General features: G+C 35.5%; 1 protein-coding gene and 1 pseudogene across 1 annotated transcript in view; one reads left to right on the top strand and one right to left on the bottom strand.

Moving 5' to 3' along the window:
- LOC113479228 overlaps positions 1-10156 on the bottom strand; it is a 143000-nt pseudogene extending 132844 nt beyond the window's left edge.
- Positions 1-24014, top strand: part of SGCZ (sarcoglycan zeta) — a 404844-nt gene that overhangs the window by 145044 nt on the left and 235786 nt on the right. The gene's annotated exons all lie outside the window — the stretch shown is intronic.

The following is a 24014-nucleotide window of genomic DNA, read 5'->3' as shown; positions in this document are numbered from 1 at the left end:
TCAGTGAAAACATGCACATTCCTGAGAGCAAATTCAGTATGATGCACAGATATACATAGAAAATATAAAACAAACAAAAAACAAAACCAAAACCAATGACAGGCAATATTTGTATCAAGACCTGAAATTATACAGTGAATAATTACATATCTGATTTTTTTTTTTTTTTAATTCTGATTTACCCGGTGAATGTCTTCCACCAGATTTTTCTGTTGAATTATGAATTCTTAGCCATTGTGTGAATCCAATATTGTTCTTATACAAAACACAGCAGTTAACAGCAAGAAATTTCTGCCACAATTGCTATCATATGGTCAATTTTAAATTTGGGCAGCTGTATGTTTAAGTTTTAAGAATGTTCCTAGTTTATACCTTGTATACTAATTTTTAAATTACTTAGGCTGCTGAAAGTTATTACTGATTAGTACTGATTTTATGATTAACTATTTTGGTTGTGAAAATTTTAAAACCTTCATTCTCATTATTTACTACTTGTGAACTTTCACACTGATTTAACTCATTTGAGTGATAAAAAGAGTCCAGGATTTGACTTCTAATCCTCCGTATAAGATTTAATGTGTTACAGAGAGTTTTAAGAGGTTAATTACTGGTCAGCTCATTGCAAATGTGACTCATAGTAATACCTAGAGCTGGATTCTGTAATCAGAAAACCCCTCACCTTTGGGGTGCTAGGTAAGGACAAAGAGAAGTAGGGGCATTTGTGGTCAAAAAATGGCAGACGTGCTTTAATTAAGGTTTTGTAGCTTTACATTTTTGTGATTAAGATTCAGAGGTTGCTTATGTTATTAATTATTTAAGTTTAAAAGTGTGTTTTTTAGGGAAGAAGAATATAAAAAAACTCATATTCATGGCTATGATTAATACAGGCTGTTGTATATTTTGCATGGAAATAAATCTCTAGTAATCATGTTCTTAATTATAGTTTATACTTGCCTCAGTAACTCTAATGATTAATGTTAAATACTATGTTGTAATACAATTTCATTAATTTTAAGCTTTCATTTGCATCAGCTGTGACACCTATTTCAGTCTGTGTAATTATGTATAGTTTTTCTTCAAAGTTTTAAGCTTAAAGGAGACTTTAAAGCAAGTAATTTTGTGCAATTCAGTGTTCTGTTAGTCCAGTCCAAAGTCTGGTGTCTGCCACTTTTATTTCCTAACACCTGGTGTAGCTTATAACATGTTTTTTCTGTGTTCCCTATTTGTACTTTAAAAGAACTTCCATTTAATCAAGGAGTATAGCCTAATCACAGACTAAATAAAACAGATAAAATTACGTTGCTGAGTGCCACTTCAGTAATGCAGTGTTCCTGATGGAAGGCTATGTATAATAAACAGAAAAAGCAGGTCAGTGTGATTGCTAATGCACTCTTACAGTAAATTGAATAGAGAATTTTATTATCAAAACATTGAAATTAACAGGAATAATTCTTACACAGAAATAGGATACTTCATATCCTCTCTGCATTAGCCATAGAAAATCTCTACTGCTAAGTCAGAGAAATATATATGAATTATAACACTTACTTGGTAATTTGTTTCTGTGATTCTCAATTTATATCTGGGATTGCTAGAACAGCCTGTCTGTAAATGTTGCTGAAAGGAGTTTTGCCCATCACAGTGTAAATTCAGACTACTGTTTGCTCATTCTTTAACAAATGAACATGAAAACCAGAAGGGAAACTTGTGCTTGGCTATAGGTGCTGTAAATCTGATGAGTACTGGTTTTGAAATCATGGATCATCTACAGTAAACTACTGGGTTTTCTCTAAATTATAATGTCATGTGTCTCACAACTGCCCTGCAGTTAGGTGCTGTAATACTAATAGTTGTGCCATTGACATTGGAAGTCAAAGCTAGAGTTCACCTGCAGTGTTCCCTGTAGCAAGAAGCAGAGGAAGGCACCTTGCAGACATATGCAGTGGGAGATCTGGGGCTGTCCACTGCCAGGCGCTGAACATGGCATGGGATGATTGTGCAAGCTACATTTGTAATTTTTTGTGGGAGGGCAGGGTTTCCTTTTCCTGCTGCTTAATATGTAGCTGTGGAAGAGCCTAAATATATTTAATTTTAGTTCAATTTCTATATGATGAATGGAGTGTCATCAGAATAAAATATAATTTCTTTTAATAAATTATTTGTTTATGTTCTATTACATTTTAATGATTTCATGATTACTCTTATAGCTGCTTTCCCACAATTTTGTCTCATTAATGTCAATGTAATTTTCTCATCTTATTTGCCCTTTTTTTTGCCCCTCTCCTGTCAGAATTCCCAAATCTTTCACATCTGCATTATATCATGTCTGCATCATATCTTCAGAATCCGTATTAATGTTTTGAAGTGTTTCTTACAGTGTTCTTAAGCGTCACTGCCCATTAAAACTTTTAAATTTCACTTAACAGTGGTGTTAAACACCTCTGCAATAACTCCTGAGATTCATATCCTTTTACTTTACTTCATATCCCTTTAATAGTTGTGATGCTACTATTTCTTAAATGCTTTCTTTTTTATATCATAATTAATGATTTTATGCTTCCAGTCTAGTTTCAGAAAAGACTTTTTTTTTTTTGAGTTGTGTTCATAAAGATTTTAACACACATAATCAAGGTTTTGAAATTGATTGTGTGTAGTTCTGTCTATATTTACATATACATAAATGTTACTTTTCCAGACTACAAAAGCTTTCTGTTTGCTTGTGCTTAAACAAGGGATGTAGGACATAATTGCTTGTACCTAGAAAGCAGGCTGCAGTTTATATTTCATTGATTCATGTTTATCTGATGGAGGAAATTATAAAATAGTAACAAAATCCATAAATATATCATATTCTGAATGGAATTATGGAAATTATGAAAAATGTAGTAGATACTACAACAACATTCAGTCTGACTCCTATGAATCATATATACTGTTCATCAAATAAAAGAGTGAGAATCATAAAAAGAAATATGTAGCTTACAATGAAGGGTATGTGGCTTTGATTTAGTTTTCTATTTAGTTTTCTTATGTTCAGACATTATTCTTCAGTTCTACCAAGATGAGACAGGGAAACTCCATAACAGCAGAGTAACAAATTACAGCTCAACCCTGCTTTTTTTCACTTGGGGTAATATAATTCATTTCTCATTGTTCAAAGTCTAGGAACAAAGAATTTATCACCTTATCAGGAAAACCTCAGTGGTTTAGCGTCTATTCAGATGTCTAATGAAAATCCTGTGGAAGTTCTAGAAAGTCTTTTAGATAAGCATCTGTTTTTAATAGCTTCATCTGCTGATGCACTTTAGGATGCTTTTAGTAGCAAAAAGCTGCACCTAGAATCGCCCCCCACTCCCTCACCCCCTTAAGCTACAACAGCTACAATTTCTGTTGGTGAATCACAGGGCTGCATTTCTGTGGGCTTTCATCTGTTTTTGGAAAGTAAAATTCCTGACCTGCAAAGGACTGTCAGTTCCAACCAAATACATGTTTCCTAGAAGAATTTGACAAGACTTACTGATTTTGATAATGCTGCCGTTGCTAAGAGAACCCAGTAAATTCCTGGCACTCAAAGCAGGAAAACTGACGGTGTACTCTGGATGACAAAAGCCTTCTCAGCCCAGCCCATGCTGGTTTGCTTTCCTTCTGCATTACTGTTTGTCAGTGTAGTTAAAGACAGCTTTTATGCAGATATGAAACCACGCTACTAGTACATAGCTGTAGCCTAACTCTCGTGCCCTATCTATAACCCAGTGATCGAGACATTGATCCTAGAAGCATGAATTTAAACACAAGCTCTTAATTAGACAATAAAAAGCTTTAAAACCATTTCCTACATTCCTAATGTCTGTTACTGAGTGAAAGCTAACAGATGAAAACCAGGGTGTTCAAAGACTATTCCAGTAAACTGTATAATCCATGCTCCTGGGTCCTGCTAAGGTCTTTTTAGCATATTCTATTCTAGCTACATCACTCGTTTATTCTGTTTCTCAGTTCAGCAAAGCAGTATTAGCTTTTGAAATCATTCTTAGGCCCTTTCTGCTCCAAAATGGAGCCTGAGAGAGGTGAGGAGAAGGAAGTCTCTAATTGCATTTACACAAGCTTAGGAGATTCATGGAACAATTTGTATTATGAGCACCTAGAGAGAATTTTCATTGTAACATATCCAGTAATATAAATATGTATTTCTGCATTGTGTCTTGCAATGCAGTTTCAGTGTTGAATTATTACAGGCTTGATTGATAGGTGATTCAAAATGAGTGTGTTTTCAAAAAATGTTTGAATGAGGAGTAACTGCAAGAAAACCTCAGAGAGAGTTGCAAATAATAAAAATAGAAGCTTACAGTAGGAGTTGAAAAGTTTATATGGAAGTAGAGCAAGTGAAATGTACATAACAGGAATATTCAGAATACAATACAGTTGAAGGGAAAACAAAAGATAATAACAGTAGAAAGATGTCAGTTACAAAGATCTGAGAAAGGCTGTTTGATAAAGTCATAGAAAGTCATGACAGTCTGTTCTGTAGAGATTCCCAACAAAGTGTAAAAATAAATAGGTTTGCATACGTCTAGAGAAAAATCAAGAAAATACCCAAACTTGCAAGATCGTACGGGAACCTGTTCTGGTGTTGCTGTCACTGAGTGTCATCTGCCTTATGATGGCTGCAAAGAAGTGGGACAGTGGAGGGAAAACGACCCTCCTTTTTCACTTGACCTGAAGTCATTTGATCCATATATAAAAGGTTTATGATGATCTCAGATATGATTAAATGAAAAGCAACTGCTAAGTTTCTAACTAAGAATTCAAAGTCATGTTCACACTGCAGTGTTTCTTATTCATTTACTCCTATATTCTATATACTGTTCCTGTATATTTACTGTGTACACTATATTGTGCATAAAGTATATTTATATGTAAACATATATTTTTGTATAAATGATATTTAAGTGCTCCTTCTGTACTCAGGAAACTCTCATTTACTAAACATATTTTGAGGTGTATTAGGGCTAATAATGACTTTTTCTGCTGTTTTCATTTATTCCAGTGTACAGATTCATTAGTATAATTTCAGGCATTTATCACAGGATGCCTGTGCTGAGAGAAGCATAGTTTCTCCGGATGGTTCATATTTTGTTGCTGGACAAACAGCACTCACAGTACTGTCACTCACAGTGAGTGACACTTCTAGAGGGCAGTTCATCCCAACTTAAAGCTGATTTACCATGTCAAGGTGTTTATCTTTTGTTACTATAATAGAGAAGGCTTTAGATAAATAGGCTGCCAATCTGAACTCATTTAAATGACTGAATTGCACTGCTGACTTAGATTTGAGTACAGTTGGTCTGTGTCTATGTGGGGGTCTGGGCTATTCTTTGTTTGTTTAAGTTGTTTGGTTGTTTGTTTTTTTTTCCCCCCAGGAAACATAATGACAAGGTCTAGGTAATCATGTGGTTGCCTACTTATTGTATATTGTACATATTATTTAGTATACTTACATTACTTGCTGATTAGCACAAATCAGGAGCAGAACAGCTCTGCACTTGTGTCTCGGGTAATAGGAAAAAGTATACCTTTCACCTCTTACATTCCCCTGAGAACTAAGTTTTGCTCTTCTGTATTGATGAGGATCCAACTAACTCGTGCAATAGAAAGCAGCAGAAAATTCAGTAGTAATTGATATATTTTAAATTAGATAGATGGTGATTAGTATTATTTATTTATAAGTTGTAAATTTGCCTTTTAATTATCTACGCTGAGAAAACTGAATAATATTACAAGTAGGTAAAGGAAATGAACATTGAATGAAGAATTGCCAGCTTTTAATTATGCAAATGAGCACCACTATGAAAGAATTATTTAGTAATCTTTTTGTGCTTAGAATTTCAAATCTATCTCCACGATTGTATTTAGAACAAATGAAACTAGATTTGTATAACCTCTTTTCTGCAGATCTTTGCAATTAATGATTGAGCAGTAGTATCTTAAGAGACTGTATGTAATGTGCAATGGGTCAGAGTAGTAGAACTGAAATATTGCTGCCAATATTCTTCTTGTAGGGGATCCTGTTATATTGTACTACATTACTCAAGAAACAACAATTACCTGTTTTTTCTGATTTGCTTATATCATAGTTTTATTAAATGTTTTATTAAGTTTTTATAGCTGTATGTTTTTATATTATCTTTCTGCTGTGCAGCCCAGCTGGATATCTAAGCTATGGCTCTTCCCAATTTGTGTATTTTGTCATAGCCTCTCCTGCTCTTGCAATACCCTAGATTATTTTTCTGGGGTGCTTTTTGTTTGTTTTGTGGGGTTTTTTTGTCTCATGTGAATTCCTCAGCCTTGTGCCGCTCTTGCTGGCACAGTACTTAGCGCTCTGGCACTGACTCAATGAGTAAAGAGTACTGAAAGAGCAGGCTAATTTATAGTCTCTTCACATCACCCTAAAGATTACTGAGCTACAGTAATTCTGGTAGGCAGTAGGAAGTATATTTTAAAAATTCATTGTGAAAAAAAAGAAGGAATTTAAATCCCTGCAAAATAGCATTATGACAGAGGGATACGTGATGGATAAAATGCGTTTAGGAATTTGTACACTAAACAGTGAGTATCCTTTCCTAACCAGAGAATGAGCTGGGAGTTTGGTGAGAGAGCATTGTCCATCACTGTCCAGCTTGGCTGAGCTTTCCTTTGAGTGAGAGAGAACTCTTGACTTTCCAAGTATAAAAATCAAACTAAGCTATGCAAACACTACACAGGGGCACATGTCTTCTCCAGCACTGAAGAACAGGTGTATATAGATGAGTAATGGAGATAATCTGCCATCCACCAATACCCAGAAATATTATATCTTATGTTTCAGTGACTTATCTATGGTGCTACCAAAAAGGACTGATATGAGACATTGTATAGTCTTAATATTTTGTAAATCTTTTTGGTTTTCCTTTGTAAGGGACTGGGACTGTGGTATGGAAATGCTATTTGGAAAAGAAAAATGTATATTTTTAGAGGTGGGAAACCTGAAATTCAGAACATGACCAGAACTGACTCTTGCATATGGGAATTTTGGATGACATCTCCCAAAACCTAGAAACATCGCTTCAGAAAGGCAGTGTTCCCCAGAATGTCCTTAAAATATCACCCTTTGATGTCTGTTGTTTTTGAAGAAATTTTTTGGCAATGCCACTTCATGAACAGTGATAGGAAGCACCACATGCCAGGCCAGCCTCAGAAGGTTTTATTTTGATATCTTGAGCATCCGAGAAGTCTAGTTCCTTATTTTAAGTAAGTAAATTAACCTAGATATGAAGTAAGATTCTGAAAGCATAGCTGGTATTATTTTGTTTCTTGTGATTTTTTTATATAAGATTATTGCTAAACAAGGATTCCAAAGTTAATACTTTCTTAAATTTTGAGGAATTGTGTGTCATTTCCTGTGGAGTTCAGCTGTAAAGTTTAGCTGATACTTAATTTATGTCAATGATTTATCTTCAATTAACATGGATATGAAATTTTAGTTATCAAATTTGAAATGCTGGTGGGAGGACAAGCAGTTAAATGGGGGAAATTATTTTTATAGAAAAATAAAAATTCCAAGAAATTAACAAATCTGATATCCAGACAAGTCCATTTCTGGAGATAGGAAGAATTTGCTGTAAAAAATACATGGAAGTCTGCATCCAACATACACTGTGAGTGAAACACAACAAAAGAAACTGTATACTTTGACTCATCAGATGAACTCTTGTAATGAAGTGTTGCATAATCTGTGTTCTTTGCTTTGAATGAGGAAGTTGTGGTGTGAAAACGTTCCAAATTCCACAACTTTTAGGAAGTTTTGCCCTTCTCTGGTACTTTATTTATTTTTCAGTTAAATATTCTACTCAATACAAAATCTTAAGGCAGACCTCATTTTTATGTCAGTTGTTTACAAGCACTGCTCATTTGTTTGATAAACATGAACAAGGCAGTGCAAATGACCAAAATGTTTTTCTCAGTGGAAAAAACATAGAATTTTATTTTTATTTTTAAATTTTTTTTTACATTTGATTGCATGTTCTTCTCAGACACTCATCTGGTTTGGCAAACAATAAGATTCTCTACATTATGTTTAGTATTCTGAACAAGAAAGATTTATTAAGATAATGTTTTATTCATGTTTCCCTGTTCTTTGTTTCTCCTATCTCCTCCATATATAAAATTTATCTTTTTAGAGCTTTATCCCCTTAATTATTACACTCTTTCAGTCTGCTGTATTTATTTATACATTTAAGTATATTTACTCCCTTTCTGTTACTAGTGGGTTTTGCAGCATGTTTTTCACTATTACCAAAGTAGTCTGGAAGTATTGCAAGCTTGATTTCTACACTAGTCAAAGTTTTAAATAAAGAAGACAGGTCATGATGTCTCCACTAAACTCTGTAATTTTTGCAGGGATCAGCTTAATTTTACAGTTATGCTACATAAAGAAACTGTTTTTTCAAATGATCATTGTAACCTTGGTCTTGCTCTCTATTTTTTCTTGCCATCACCTACTGTGGCTATTTTGAGTCTGCTGTATGGGAATGGTTAGTATAAATCTGAGGTCTTGGCACCCCACACACCTTAAAATTCAGATATATGTTTTATATTATGATGCATCAAGTAAAAATTGTTCCTCTTAAGAATTATTAAGCATTATAATGTTTGGGAGAAATAAAAGATGGGGAAACAGATCAAAACTATGCTGAACAGGAAAGATATATTGAGATTGAAAACATAACATTAAAAAGTTTATTGTTGTCCACCATTAATTTGGAATGGTTCTACTGAGGTTATTATTAGCATAGAAATAATCACTCGGTCATTCCGGATGTTGTTACTAAATAGAACAGGTTCTATTTGCTAAACAAGTTCATTGTAGTGTGCTACCGGAGATTATAACTGCTTGGTATTTTGTTCAACTTTTGACATATCCAAAAACATAAATTTCAGGTTTGTGTTTGCTTTTCCTGTAAGGGCTCTGAAATCTGTCCTGAATTATTTACACCTGCAGCCATTAACACAATCCAATAGCCAAAGTCATGCTTGCATGCTAGCTCTGGACAGGGAAATTGAGTCTAGTGACTGGAAAAAGGAATTTACCATGCTGCTAGCTCTTGCATCCATGAAGAAATAAACATTCCTCACTGTTCCAAATACTGATAAATTTTCAGTTTCAGCTTTGATTGTCATTATAATTTATTCTCATAAATTCCAAGAAATTAAATGTTCAAGGCTGAAAAACACTCATTACAATTTTAGTTCTGTTATGTGCAGATTTAAGAAACAATAAGGGCATATTCACAGCAAATACTAAGATTTTGCATTGTTCTTGCTATAAGATTAGTCAGCAGTAGCATGGGGGGGTTTATGCTTTTGCAACAGAGGCATTGCTGCTATTTCGAGAAAGGCTGGCATAGAATATATAGAATATATTCTGCTCATTACCTGTTGATATATGAGGAAGAAATATATATGGAAAAGAGGTGAAAAAATAATGTTTATTTCATAGAATCATAGACTCATAGAATGATTTGTGTTGGGAGGGACCTTAAAGATCATCTAGTTCCAACCACCCTGACATGGGCAGGGATACCTTCCACTAGACCCAAAGCCTCATCCAACCTGGCCTTGAACACTTCTGGGGAGGAGGCAGCCACAACTTCTCTGGCAACATGTTCCAGTGTCTCACCACCCTCACAGTAAAGAATTTCTTCCTTATATCTAATCTATATCTACCCTCTTTCAGTTTAAAACTGTTACCCATCATTCTATCTCTACATGCCCTTGTAAAAAGTCCCTCTCCAGCTTTCTTGTATGCCGCTATAAGGTCTCCTTGGAGCCTTCTCTTTTCCAGGCTGAACAACCCCAACTCACTCAGCTTGTCCACACAGGGGAGGTGCTCCAGCCCCCTGATCATTTTTGTGCCCTCCCCTGGACCTGCTTGAGCAAGTCCATGTCCTTCCTAGGTTGGAGGCCCCAGAACTGAATACAGTACTCCAGGTGGGGTCTCAGAAGAGTGGAATAGAGGGGGAGAATCACCTACCTTGACCTGTTCACCATACTTCTCTTCATACAGCCCAGGGTATGGTTGGCTTTCTGAGCTGCAAGCGCACTTCGCTGTTCCGTTTTCCATCCACTACTACTTCCAAGTCCTTTTCTGAAGGGTTGCTCTCAATCTACCCACTGCCCAGTCTGTATTTATGTCTGGGATTGCCCTGACCTATGTGCAGGACCTTGGACTTGGCCTTGTTGAACTTCATGACATTTTTGAGGGTCCACCTCTCCAGCCTGTCCAGGTCCTCTGGATGACATCCCCTCCATCCAGCATGTTGACTTGACCACACAGCTCATGTTTGCCATCAAGTGGCAAACTTGCTGAGGGTGCACTCAATCCCATTGTCTATGTCAACAACAAAGATGTGAAATAACAATGGTCCCGATATCGACCCCTGAGGAACGCCACATGTCACTGCTCTCCACTTGGACATTGAGCTGCTGACCGCAAGTCTTTGAGTATGACCATCCAGCCAATTCCTTATACACTGAGTGGTCCATCCATCAAATCCATGTGTGTCCCATTTAGAGACCAGGTTGTGATGCAGAACAGTTTAAAAAGCTTTGCCCAAGTCAGGTAGATTATGTCAGTTGCTCTTCTATTATCCACCAGCACTGTAACCCTGTCGTAGAAGGCCTCCAAATTTGTGAAGGCCACAAGATTTGCCCTTATTGAAGCCATGTTGGCTGTCACCAATCATTTTCTTATATTCTATGTGCTCAAGAATAGTTTCCAGGGGGATCCGTTCCATGATCCGGGCACAGAGATGAGACTGACTGGCCTGTAGTTCCGTGTCCATTTTATTTCCCTTTTTAGAAATGGGAGTTATGTTTCCCCTTTTCTAGTCAGTGGGAACTTCACTGGACTGCCATGACTTCTCAACTATGACGGACAGTGGCTTAGCCACAGTTCCCTCAGGACCCGTGGTAGCATCTCATCAGGTCCCTTGTACTTGTGCACCTTCAGGTTCCTTAGATGTTCTTGAACTTGATCTACTACAGTGGGCAGTTCTTCCTTCTCCCATTCCCTGCCTTCACCATCTGTGTCTTGGGCAGTGTAGCTGGAGCCCTTGTCAGTGAAGACTGAGTTAAAAAATTGAGTACCTCAGCCTTCTTTTTTTCACTGATGTAGATACCTGTAAAATCTTTTTTATTGCCCTTATAACATCCCTGGCCAGATGTAATTCTGTCAGGGCTTTGGCCTTCCTAAACTGGTCCCTGGCTACCCAGTCAGTTTTTCTGTTCTCCTCCCAGGCTACCTCTCCTTGCTTCCATCCTCTGCAGAAGCTCTAATAAATTGAGAAAATAACAGTCATTAGGAGTTTAGGCCTATGAGTGGGTATAATTCTGTTTCTTCTGCTTCATTCACTTCCAGTTGTATTAATTTGGAGTCTGAGCAGTTGTCATGGATGGAAATATTAACATGGTAATGAAATCAAGATTTATTAATGACTAGCAGGACTAAAACATTAACTAGTTTAAGAATTTACAAAATAATTCAGTCAAATGCATTATGATTAAAATAGCAACATAACTACAGATTTTAAAATTACAAGATTCACACTAATTTACTCTAAGGTATCCTAAATCAACATATATATATATATGTATATTCATAAATACTAGATGTACAAACACACGGGCAGACAAAAGTATTTGGATCCAGTGAAATATGTATGTACCCACACTCGTGAAATCTGTGTGTACCTAAACATATTGGTAAGTAGAGAGGTGGGTGAAAGAGAGGCTAGCCTACAGTTAAAATTTCCCTCTTCTTGAGTTTAAATACTCACAGTGCATCAGCTCAATGGGTGATAATTGAGACTCAAGGGAGGCCAACTTTGCCCAGGCCCTTCATTGGCTTTGATGGCAGATGGTACCTTGAAGAGTTGATACCTGAGAAGCATCCCAACTCGGGGGAGGGGCTGGTCACAGTCCCGCTGTGATCCAGAAATTCTCAAAGGATCTCACTTAGGGTCACTATTTATAGGATCCAAAATAATTGACTTCTGTCAAGTACTTTTCCACTCCAGCCCAACTCAAATGATGAAATATTCTCGTGTTTCCCACTAGTTGCACAGGCCCAGGACTTGTTGAATGTGTTATCACCCTCCCTCATCCACATCCCAGGTACAGGTATACCAGGCTGTCAGGAGGTGATGGACTGTTATTACTTTTGCCAGGTGATAGGGAAAGCAGGAGCCGGGCACATCAAGGGGTTGCCTCAATGCTCTGGTCCACTGCCAATTGCAATCCATACCACCCTAGGATGGAGTTGGCTTAGGAGGGGTGTTGGAATCACACCAAACACTGAGCAGCCCAGCAAGGGGTCAGGGGAGAATTACACCACCACAGCAGTGAGTGACTGGTCATTCCTTGTGATTTAGAAAGGCTTTGGGAAGGTGGAAGATGCTTCTAGAATTTATGTGCTTTATAAGGGAGAAGTTAAAATAGGAAAATGGAAGAGTTGGTGTTAGTGCTAATAGTTCTAGGGAAAAAGAGAGTTTCTAGGTTCAAAGGGATAGATCATCTTTTTTTATGTAAATATAAGAAATATATAATTATTTTTCAAGTGATGAAGGGTATCACTACAGGATACTTGGTGTGCTGCCTATCAAAGATGTGGGTGGTTGAAGGTAGTTTAAACAGTTTCTGTTTGCTTCTCTTCATTTAGGATTTGCAAATTTCTCATCTAAGCACAAATCTATGATTTTTGTGAAAAAGAAGAGAAATACGTCATTTTAGAAGCTCCTTAGATTGAAGACCAAAACACAAACTAGAAGTATCAGTGAATGGCGTAAAAAACTTTACACATAGAAAAGAGTGGAAAAACACCATTCCCACAGGACTTTAAATCACACATAATCTTATTATCACAACTGTAGTGTTTCTGTCAATATGCTTATGCATCTTGACTTCAGGGATTTTTTTTCAAATATACAAAGTAAAAGTCACAACTGCCTCTTATCTAATTTTTTAAAAAACGAAATTAATTTAGATAGCATTCCAAAAGCGATGTTGTTTATGTAAGGCTAACCGTTCCTTTCAAAGGCTTATAGTGGTAAATTATAACAAGTCTAGAAAATTCTAAATTAAAGCTAGTTCTTATAGTTTGTTGGTGATATGATTGAAAAAAACAGAATAGATCCCTTTTCTCCTCTGTCAAATTTCTATGCCTAATTTTTATTAGTTTAGTTGTCAGTATAGTAAAATCTCATGTTAGTTACCAGAATAATTCCTTAATTTAAGACGTCTAAGTAGCTTGCATATGTTTTGCTGTGTTTGGATAGGTTTTTTTCCGGCTGTGTTTGTTGGGATTTTTGTTTGTATATTTGGTTGGGTTTTGTTTTTTGTTTTTTTTTTTTGTAATTCCTGAAACTAGTCCAAAGTGTCTTGACATTTTAATAAGACCTAAACCTCAGAATTCAGGCAATCTTCCTCTTTAACTGATGTTTCTCCTGGAATAATCTAAGGCTACAAATAACACTAATGCTAATAAAATCAGATCTGAATACACTTTTCATATGTCCAGGAGCGCTGATGAATTTCTCTCAGATTCATTGACAGAGTAGAGCTTTACTACATGTTTGTGGATGACTTACTTGCCACTGCTTTATAGTTAATGTATTCCTGAAATTTTCCAGCATCCTATTTCATAGTTTTATATTGAACTCTTCACCAGGTATTTGAGGAGCTTTACATGCAGCAAGTAATTTGAATAAAACTTGAATTTTCTAGAAAATGTTGCTAAGATTGTAATAAACTTGTTGCTGACTCAGTTGAGTCAAAATATTTACATACCACGTGTGTTAACTTTTTATTGTAAAAATAAACATGGACATTTGTATTTGTTATAAGCACTTATGGTTGTATAAATACTTGGTCAACTCTCAGGAAATTAGTACTGTTGTAGCTGAATCCTGTGTTCTCCATTTAGTCAACCAAGATTAATTCAGGACTCTAAGTGTCACGTCCCACTCAGATGAGGGAGACAATTGACTCAGATTCGCAAATCCCCAATGGAGTGGGCAATGGTGAGACAAGTCTCAAAGTCCAAACATTTATTAACTACCCACAATGTACTAATAGAACACATGATAATTGTCTAAGTATATAGCAAGTTGTGGCAAGCAGTACAATATGGTTTGCATTTCTTAATGGAAGAAAAGGAAACAAGAGAGATAGAGAGAATGGGGAAATACAGATCACTGGTCTGGGTTTCTGTGCTGATCCTGCCAGCAAGGGTTCCAGGAGGCAGCTGTGTTCTTCACTTGCACCCATCTTCTTCGCTTCACTGCACTCTCCAGGGCCTCCCCTTTCTTTCACCCCCTTGATTTATACCCACTTTCCTTGGGTCCGTCCCCTAGGTCGACCCACAGACCTACATATCCCATGTACGGGGAGGGGTAAGGTGTTTCATGGGATGATGTAATTAGCATGATCATGTTAGCCCTCATTAGCATATTGTGGGGTGTTAACTTTAATATGCATTTCGTGGACAATGAAACAAAGGTCATCCACCGGACAGATGGCCCTTGAAATTTGCCCAGGTGCACCAGAGCAGAACCGTCCTGTCTCCACAGGACTCTCTCCTCCAGCTGCACCTTGTGTTATTCAGGCAGCCTTATCAGCTTCGACCTCAACACTATCCACCCCGTGATTCATAGTTTTGTCTTGCAATTGTTTGTGACATTCCTTCGACCAGCCTCAACTTTTGCTTTTTCGGGATGTTTTACTTAGTTACTCGCAGGCCTGGTTTCTTGTCTTTCTCAGTAAGGACCTTCTTAAAGTAGTTGTGCTGTTTTGAAAAACGTAGAAATTGATGCATTATTTTGTGCTTTGTCTTTTGAAATGGCTAAACAGCTTCTAAAATATGAGGAAACAAAATGCATGCAGATTTCAATTTCACATCCACTGTTGGCTTCTTTCTCCTCTTTTTGTTACTATTGCAGCAGCACTTACATAATGAAATGTCATGTAATTTTTTTTTTTCCATTTCATTATTGAATTTTGAATGGTGAATAACTCCAGATATATGCAGTGAGGCAAAACTTGACACTGAAGAAGCTTCTGCAAGCATATGGGTTTTTTGATTTTCTCTGATTTACAGGATTGTGACTATCCTTAATTAAGGAAAAAAAAAAATTTAATTTGAGACTTTTTATTCTCCTGCAAAACACCATGTCTGAAATATAGTATATGAAATGTAACCTATAACTTCTTTATTACCTGTCTACATTTCATCCAAGAAAGGGTGGGGAATAATTTTTTTTTTAAAATAAGATTAAAAAAATGTTTGATGTAGAATATAATGTCTGCTAGTGCAGAAGTCCAGGATCAGCCTGTGCGTCAGTTTAATCCTATAAAAATTTACACAGATTCCTGCACAGTCCATTTCATCTCAGGCAGTTGTGAAAAGTTGTGTTGAAGCTAGGAGATAATATTACTATTCCCAGGTAAGTATCTTCATAGTGATGTGTTATCTCAAAAATAGACATTTAGGGTAAGATTCTACCTACATCCTGAGTTTTGCATTTCATTAATTGGAATATGATAACACTGCAAGAATGCTTTGAAGCTCTTACTGATAATAGATTAATAATACAAAAGTTCTAATACAAGGAGTTCCAAATAATACAAGGAGTTCCAAAATTATGTTAATTCTCGGAAGACTTTAATAACCTCTTGAAAATAGATATTCTTTTAAGGCATTTCATTTGTCATTATATTTTATGGTGTTATTGCAGTAAATGTTTTCATTACAAATGTATATATTGTACTGGGTTAAAGTATTAATTTCCTTGGTAATATGAACTGTAATACTTTTTATAGCATTTTCGTCATTTTGACTTTGCTAAACAGTTCAGAGAAATATTGCTGCATGTAGAATGCGATGCAACTGTTCATACTGTGTATGTGGCAGGCTTAATGAGATTTCTTAAAAGGAAACCTATTACAAGATGATGTGGAGGACCAAAGGGCCCTGTATTGTCCGGACACAAGGAAGGATGAAGAGCAGTTCTAGGGGAAGAGTTTGAATGGGAGGTAGGCAGATGAAGACAGACTTTGGTGGTGGTTATTTGGAAATGTTCATTATACTGGATGGAGGGGCAAAGTCTTAGTGTATGGCTGTCAGGATAGTGCAGGACAGAGCAGTTTGCATCCAGTGGGCACTGTTACCATTTCTGAAGCTGTGGAAGCTCCTGAAGTGATGAGAAGAATCGTCAAAAGCCGAGGTAATTTAATACTTAGGTAAATTGAACTAAATTACATTCAGGTTAATTTAAATGGTTATTTATAGGGCTTCTTAATGAAAGCAGTAGGAAATAATACATGTGAAACAGCAAGAGGTTGAGGATAACGTTTTAGAAATCAGCTCCCATATAAGTTCTGTTTCTTCAAGCAATCAATAGGTAGTGGCTAAATTAAAGGGTGAAATGGCAAGGAACAGCCAGGAGAGTGAGTCCCAAACAGGCTGGTGGCAGAAAGAAAAGAAAAAGTCTTTCAGTTGCAAGTGTGGACAAAATCAATGAGGGAAAAGAAATGTTGTCTTTTTTTCTGAGAATAATGATCTAACTGGCACAATTGGTGGAAGGTAGATAGTTGGGGATAACTGTAATTCAAAAGTACAGAGTATGTAGGGAAGTTTAGGGTAGGCAGATTGGTGGTGATGATATATATTTTAAAACAACACATTATAAAATCTAATTATAAATACTTTTGTTTTTCTGATGGTATCAGAAATAGAAGATCTTTTATTGTAGGAGCAACACATGATCAAGAAGGCAAAGCCTCTGAAAGAGAAGGTCATGGAAGAAAGATTAACTGGTATTTTTGCATCCATCTTCTCTGTGGATCCACCTTTACTCACAGCATGGTAGAAAATCTGTTTCAAATCAGAAACTGTTGATAGAAGACAAAAATTGACAAAATCAACTATAGCAAACTAGTTAGTCTTTCCTTAGAATGATTAAGCAACACAGCAATGGGATTATCCATCATATATAGGCTCTTGCTTGAAGATGCATCTGTATCAGAGGATAAGAAAGTGGGAAATATGGCACAGATTTTTAAAAGGGCTGTAGAGTGCTAACCCCTACCAAGAACCGAGGTAGGAAAAACAAAGTTTAGAGAATCTACTTACAGAAATCTCTGACTATTAGAGTAACAGATTTTAATTTTTTCTTTTTAGAACTTTAAATACATTAGTAAAAATTATAATAAAAATAGAAATAGTGTCATAATGAAAAATAATCAGGAAAAAGTGCTGATGGATAAAGGAGCTGATGGATAAAATCCATTAGAATTTTTGAAGAATTTGCTGAGTATGTGGATAGGGGAGAATTTCTTAGTAGTTTTTAGTCAACATGGATTGTCAGAAGTCATGCAGCAATAACTTTTGCCAGATGGAGAAACTGAGGTAAATTATTATCCATAGGATGAGAAAGAAGGTCCTGATGTAGATTAAGACCTATTTAGAAAACAGAAAACAAAGGGATATAATAGATTAATGACAAAGTTTAGAATTGAACTATTTCTGCTGATTTGTGCCCTGATTCTCTACACATGTATTAATATTAAAATACAGAAAATTAATGCCATTTAAGTGTGTTTACAGATCATTTCAGGATTCTGTATATTTAGACGCTGTTGTGGTCTTTAATATGGGACTGTTACATAAGTGATGTGCTGGAATACAATAAAAGTAATGTCAGTGTCAGGCTGAGGTTATATTAAATGATGTAAGCAATTTTTAGTTTTGTGGGGAAGGAGGCTTTACTTCTGTATACCAATCTGAAACAATTTTCCCATAAAATATTTCAGTATTAATATGATATATAAGTGTGTATATCTAGAGAGCATATCTAATACCTTTTTCTCTTCAAATTTGTCTTATCATCATCAATTTTGTACAATATATTCAACATTTATCTCCAGAAATCTGTGTAAAACTAAACAGTAACAAGATGACTGTAACATAAAATTAATGAATATTAATTATTCTTATAATATTAATTATTAATTAATTATTCTTATATTGAATGTTAATGAGAGACCCTTTTTCACTTGTTTCATCCAGTAATAACTTTTAGATGGATTTATTCTATATGCACAGGGGTTTATCTCTTTCGTTTGTTGCTGTCTTTGTAATATACTACTCATCTCACAGTGGTTCTGTTCCTTTAAACAGCTTTTTAGTTATTTCAGAAAATTGGATAGCAGTTATGATGTTTAACTTAATCTTTTTACTAATGGAAATAATTTCTTTGGGCATGTTAAATCATGTCACAGTTATTTTTCTCTGAAGACATCTGACACCGTAATACTTGCAAATTTGTATTAGTTAAATTATCCATTATCAAATATTGGATAGTTTGCCTTTTTTTTGGTAAAAAGGTAAAACTGAATAGTATTAATAACAAAAAGAAAGTTAATTTAAGGTAGCAGTAGATGTATTCTTCAGACTACCTAAATGTTAGAGAGTTTACATTTGTTTTACTGCTGTGATGAATACAGTTTTTTTTCACTTACTCTTCCATCTGTGGAGTCAGCCTAAAGAACTTAATGTGGAAGTATGTCATGATTTACTTTAAAACAGCTGTTGTTTTATATTTACATAGCAAAGCCTAGGCAAACAGCAGGCTGTAAAGAAGCATTAATGAAGATGTCAAAACGACACTACATTCTCAATATCCTTCCTAAAGCATTCCCAGCATTTTATTGGCTTACTTTGGCTGCTGTTGAGCTGATAATTTTAGAGAAATTTCACTAATGACCCCTAGATCCCTTTCCTTAATTTTAGCTCTTAGATCGGAATTCACGGTTATGAAGGCATGGCTTAGATCAATTTCCCTAGGAATATTATCTTACAGTTTTGCACTCAAGATCATCTGTCAACATGTTGCCCAATTGCTTGATTTGGCAAAGTCTGCAGGAGTTACACCACTACCCAGAACATCTTAATATCATTTGCAGATACAGACTGCACAGTGTGCTGCCTCCTGCAAAGTGCTGGTGAAGTCACTGAATGGAACCAGTATCAGTCTTAACCAAAATCTTTGCCTCCATCCAACAGCTGCTTAGCTTTTCTAACTCATTTTTCTGTGGAAGCTTGTTAGCGCATTTCTGAAAATCTAAGTAATTTTGGCCCACTGATTCCCTTGACTACGTGCTTACTGTTACCTGCCTAGCCATTCAGCAGGTCTCTGAGCCAGGATTTCACCCTGCAGAAACTGTGCTGGCTTCTTCCAGCAGACTGTGTTTGTCAATGTGCTCAGTGACATTATTCTCTATTGCAGAGTCTGAAGTGATTGCCAGGAATGGAAGACAGGCTCAGTGGTCTGTAGTTCCTTGAATTGCTTGTCTGGAAAGAATTTAGCCTCCTTTACAGACTCAGGTTGCACTGACAGCCTGATGCTGCTCTGCTGCTGCCTTAGCTTTTTGCAGTGACATTTCACACCCTTGCCAGCAGTTGTGCATCTTCCAATTGGTACTCTGGGGTGAATGCTACCCAGTCCAGGTGACTACTAGCACCTAACTCAGTTATTGTTCTAATAGTCTGCATAGACACTGTTAAGCAGTTAAACACCTTTTTTTGAGGGGTGAGATGGTGGACAACTGACTGTTTCAATGTTGCTGTTTGCTTGCTAAAAGTCTGTGACCACGGTTTTGTCAAAATGCCAGTTGCACCCTTAGATATTTTTGCAAAGAGTAATTAAGAAAAATTTGATATAATTGAAGACATTACCTTATCCTAAGGCTATTGGTGAGTATTACCAAAATATAGGGATATCAGTATGTGTACATATGTATAATAGGTGGAATAGTTACAGGAAAAATGTGATCAACAGCTAGATACAAGATCCAATCTTAAATATACAAAATGTAAGATCCAGAAAATAGAATAAACTGAATTGGACATTATAAGGCCTAAATTTGGACTGAATTACAAGACAGTGTTCTTTGCATCTCTGATAGTCTCCTTTGGGGTTTTTTGCACCAAATTTTGCCTCAATGTTAGGACTACATATAACGCTTTGTTATCTTCCAGGACATTACTTAAGCAGCATTAATGCACAAACAATTCCATATGAGACACGTTAGTCTAAAATATGTGTGATTCTGCACAAATATTAACCAGCTTTGGACGTGCTGGAGTTGGAATTTCTATCCACTGTTTTATGATAAATCAAGAATTCTCCTTTAATTAATGAGGCTCCTACCAGTCTTTTCATCAGTTGCTAGATATTGAAATTATCTATAATCTCTATGATTTGTGAAAAACATCAGATGGCATCTAGTCATGGCGATCATGAAAAACAGTCTTAGTTTTTCAAATCATAATGCTAATCAGGATAAAGTTGCTCCACCTGTAGATGTTTAAATATGTTCGTAAACAGTTAAAAACTATTTTTCTCTTATATCCCAGTTGATAATAGATGTGAATCTCCAGAACTTTTTGTTCATAGGTGTAGTTGTTACTATAGTTAGCATAGCTAGGATTCTTAATTATTCAACTCTTTGCTGTCAGATATTTTACCATAATGCCCTGTATACCAGTTTTCTTTTTGTGTGTGGGGTGTGTGTATAAATGTCCTAATAGATTGTGTCTGGATTTCAGATTCATATATTCATGGTTCACCATCAAGTTTTTTACTTCACAGTGGATGTAATGTCTTTGCATTGTTTAGCTTTCTTGATGAATATTTGATAATCACAGGAATCTAGATTTGAAAGCAGTTCTGCCTTGCCATTATAATTCCTGGATTGCTCATGATAAAAATGAGTTGACTGGAGTGTTCTGGCCAGTCATTTTGAGTTCAGTTTTGATCTCCCTAGACTGTTTCTACTTTGCATGTACCTTAACAGGTGATACTCTGAAGTATAGGTATAAAAATAACTTTTATTTTCTTTTCCAGTGGTGATAATGATCTTGAATTCCATTTCTGGTTATGCATGGGCTTAGATGGCTTCCAAACATCATATCACACACAGTTATTCAGAGCTTCTGTTAAGACACAAAACACGTTATGGGATACTGCCAGATTCTTCTCCATCTGTTGCATGTGCCACGTTTGTGAAAGGTAGTCTAGAAGGATAATTATAATAAAAAACAAGTTTTGTCATTGGTGAAAAAACTCAAATATATAGTTCCAAGAGTTCTTTTTGAAGAGTTAAACTCACCCTTGTCAGATGGACAACTTAAGTTAGATTGGTGAAATAGGTTGTTTGAGTGGCACTCCAGTACTGATTAGCTGCAGATTGAACAGCTGCTCAGGGAAATTTTTTTTCTCATGTTGCACATTTTAAAATTGGACATAGAGCTGTGTTATGTACTTTCCTCCTAACTGAATATGTCGGTCTATATGTAGCTTTCTGCTTGCTTTTATTTTGTAGGTAAAAGGTTTGTATGTCAACACAACTCCATTCTTTCTGTTGTCTTTCTAATTCATCTAGTGAATTTCAGTGAGTGTTGGTTATTTTGGAAAGTACAAGGAAATGACTGATTTAATAGAAAGTGTCAAGCAACTTCAGCGCTTTTTGGTGAAAGTTGAACTGCAGATATAAAATTTCAAACTTTGTTTTCTTAAAGTATTTTAATGAAGGAAAAAAAATACAGAGAACATGATTTTTTTCTTGTGGTAATGGATTCATTGTAATTCCATATTAAGATTCAAAGCTTTTTAAGGTTAGTGGTTAGCAATTAAATAATGGTAATTCTGGAATTAATAATGGAAAAAATAATAGTTATTTAATAAAGAAAATTTTAATATTTTTTAGTTTTCAAAAGCTCTTTGGATAAATGCTGTTTTTTCAGATATTTTAAAACATCTCATGTAAACCTAATCTTCAAGGGGGTACCCTGCACATTAGCTATGTTTCTGTCCATGGCAAGCTTTTGATGTTTCAAGGAGCAGTAATATGTCTCTGTTTAAAACTTTAATATGTTAATATATGTGCTGATTAGCTAGACACTCCCATTGACAAATAGAGTTTTGTAGGACAGTAAAGATCTGTTAAGTGGAAAACCAGAGCCATGTGCTGGTTATTTTTTTAAACTGTGATCATATTAGGGAGAAAGTATAGGGCATAGTGGGGCAAAATACTTGTAAATACTGTTTCATATTTCTATTTAAAGTACAAGTTATACAAAAGATGAGGTAGAAGAAATAATAAATTATTTATTTTTTCATTATGCAGCACCTGGTGTATAGCTTCATAAAGGCTTGTACATCTGTCTGAAACATTAACAGAATGAAAACAGAGCATAAATTAAAAGAGTTTGTCATAACTAATGACAAGAGGTAATTTGGCTGTCAAATACAATGCAACATAATAATTCAAGCAAGCAAATACTAATATGGCCAGAAAGAAATGCATTACCTTTCAAGTCTTTCTTTGAAGGTAACTTGAGAGAGACTTGAACAGAAAGAAGAAATATTTGGAATGTATTACGTACTGCATAGCAGGAAAATGGATACAGCCCTTCCTAAAAATACTGCTTGAATTTCGAAGTCCCTTAATTGGACCATGACGTGACAAACAACACCATTTTGGATAAAATTTCAGTTGAAAATAAGCACCTATTTCCTAATCAACTTTATTAGATTTCCCAGTAATTGTTAAAAAACCCCACCCAAATACACACACACACACACACACACACACACACACACAAGCACATGACATTAGCAATCTGTATGACTAAGAGTAACTGCATTCTTTTGTGACTTCAGGTAATAGGTTCTCATTCACAGTGCAGTTTAATTTAATAACAAAAAAAGCTCCCACTTTGGAATCTTCCTACAAGAAATAAAAAGGGATAGGAATTAGCATCAGCTTCCAAAAGAGCTAGGACCTTAGCTTGCAAAGAAAATAATGAAATTAAGATGGGGTTAAAAATAAATGTGATAATAAATTAGCTCCAGAACAAAATCACTCTAAGAGAGGAATATTTTCAAAAAAGATGGATTTCAACATAGGAAATAAACAGAAAACAAAACGAACTATCACCATTCATCTTAAAGACTCAAAGAAAATGCCATCACGCAATAATTCTAGATGTCCCTGTAAGGAAATCCAAACTGAAACTTTTAAGTTCTGTGCATTTTTAGTTTTGCCAAATTGTGTGCTAGAATCAGATTATTTTCTTTGTCTTTTTAAGAAGCAGTGCTTTGTGTTTCTGGTAAAATGGGCATTATTAATTTCTTCCAGTGAGGTCTCTGTGGGTAATCTATCGTACAAAAGTGTAACACTTTACCTTCAATACAAATACATGAAAGTCACGTATTAGGATCAAAGAAAAGTGCAATAGCACTGCACACATGTTTCATCACTGTGTTTTGTGGGCAAATTCTATGTACTTAATTTAGCATGTGTATTTTTGATATGGTGTTTCCAGATGTTCCAGAAGGATAAAAACCTTAAAATATGAGACACACTCTTGCATTGAACTTTATAGAGAAGATTGTGATGCTCTTGAAGGGTTTACCCAAAGAATGAAAAGTTGCCTGCAGATTTCTCCTCTGAAATAAGAAGCAGAGGCTACTATTGAAAGAACGTGTAGAGAATTAGGGTCAAATTCCTTCTGGTTTTCTTTTTTTCTTTCCTTTTTTTTTTTTTTTTTTTTTTAGTTCTCCTCCCTTCACTCATTTCAGACAGTATAAAGCACTCTTGTTCCCTTGTCAGGAAGGTGATACCAAAAATCGTTGAAGACTATGTGAACAAAGATCAGTTTAATGAATTGCTTCTTAAAAACTTAATCTGCTGCTATTCAAGTTTCTATCTATTTTCTCTCCAATGAACTGATGTTGTATCTTTTAATATGGAAGAGCAGATAATTTAAAGTTAAGATTAACATAATGTTACTGTCCTATTTTTTTTTTTTTTTTTTTAATAACAAATTTATATTCAGGATAATTCTGACAAACTGCGTA

This window comes from Athene cunicularia (genome assembly GCF_003259725.1).
Source record: "Athene cunicularia isolate RWA chromosome 4 unlocalized genomic scaffold, athCun1 chr4_part1, whole genome shotgun sequence".
NCBI classification, from domain to species: Eukaryota; Metazoa; Chordata; class Aves; order Strigiformes; family Strigidae; genus Athene; species Athene cunicularia.
Note: the sequence above shows the minus strand (reverse complement) of the source record. Positions and strands in the feature narration are given on the sequence as shown.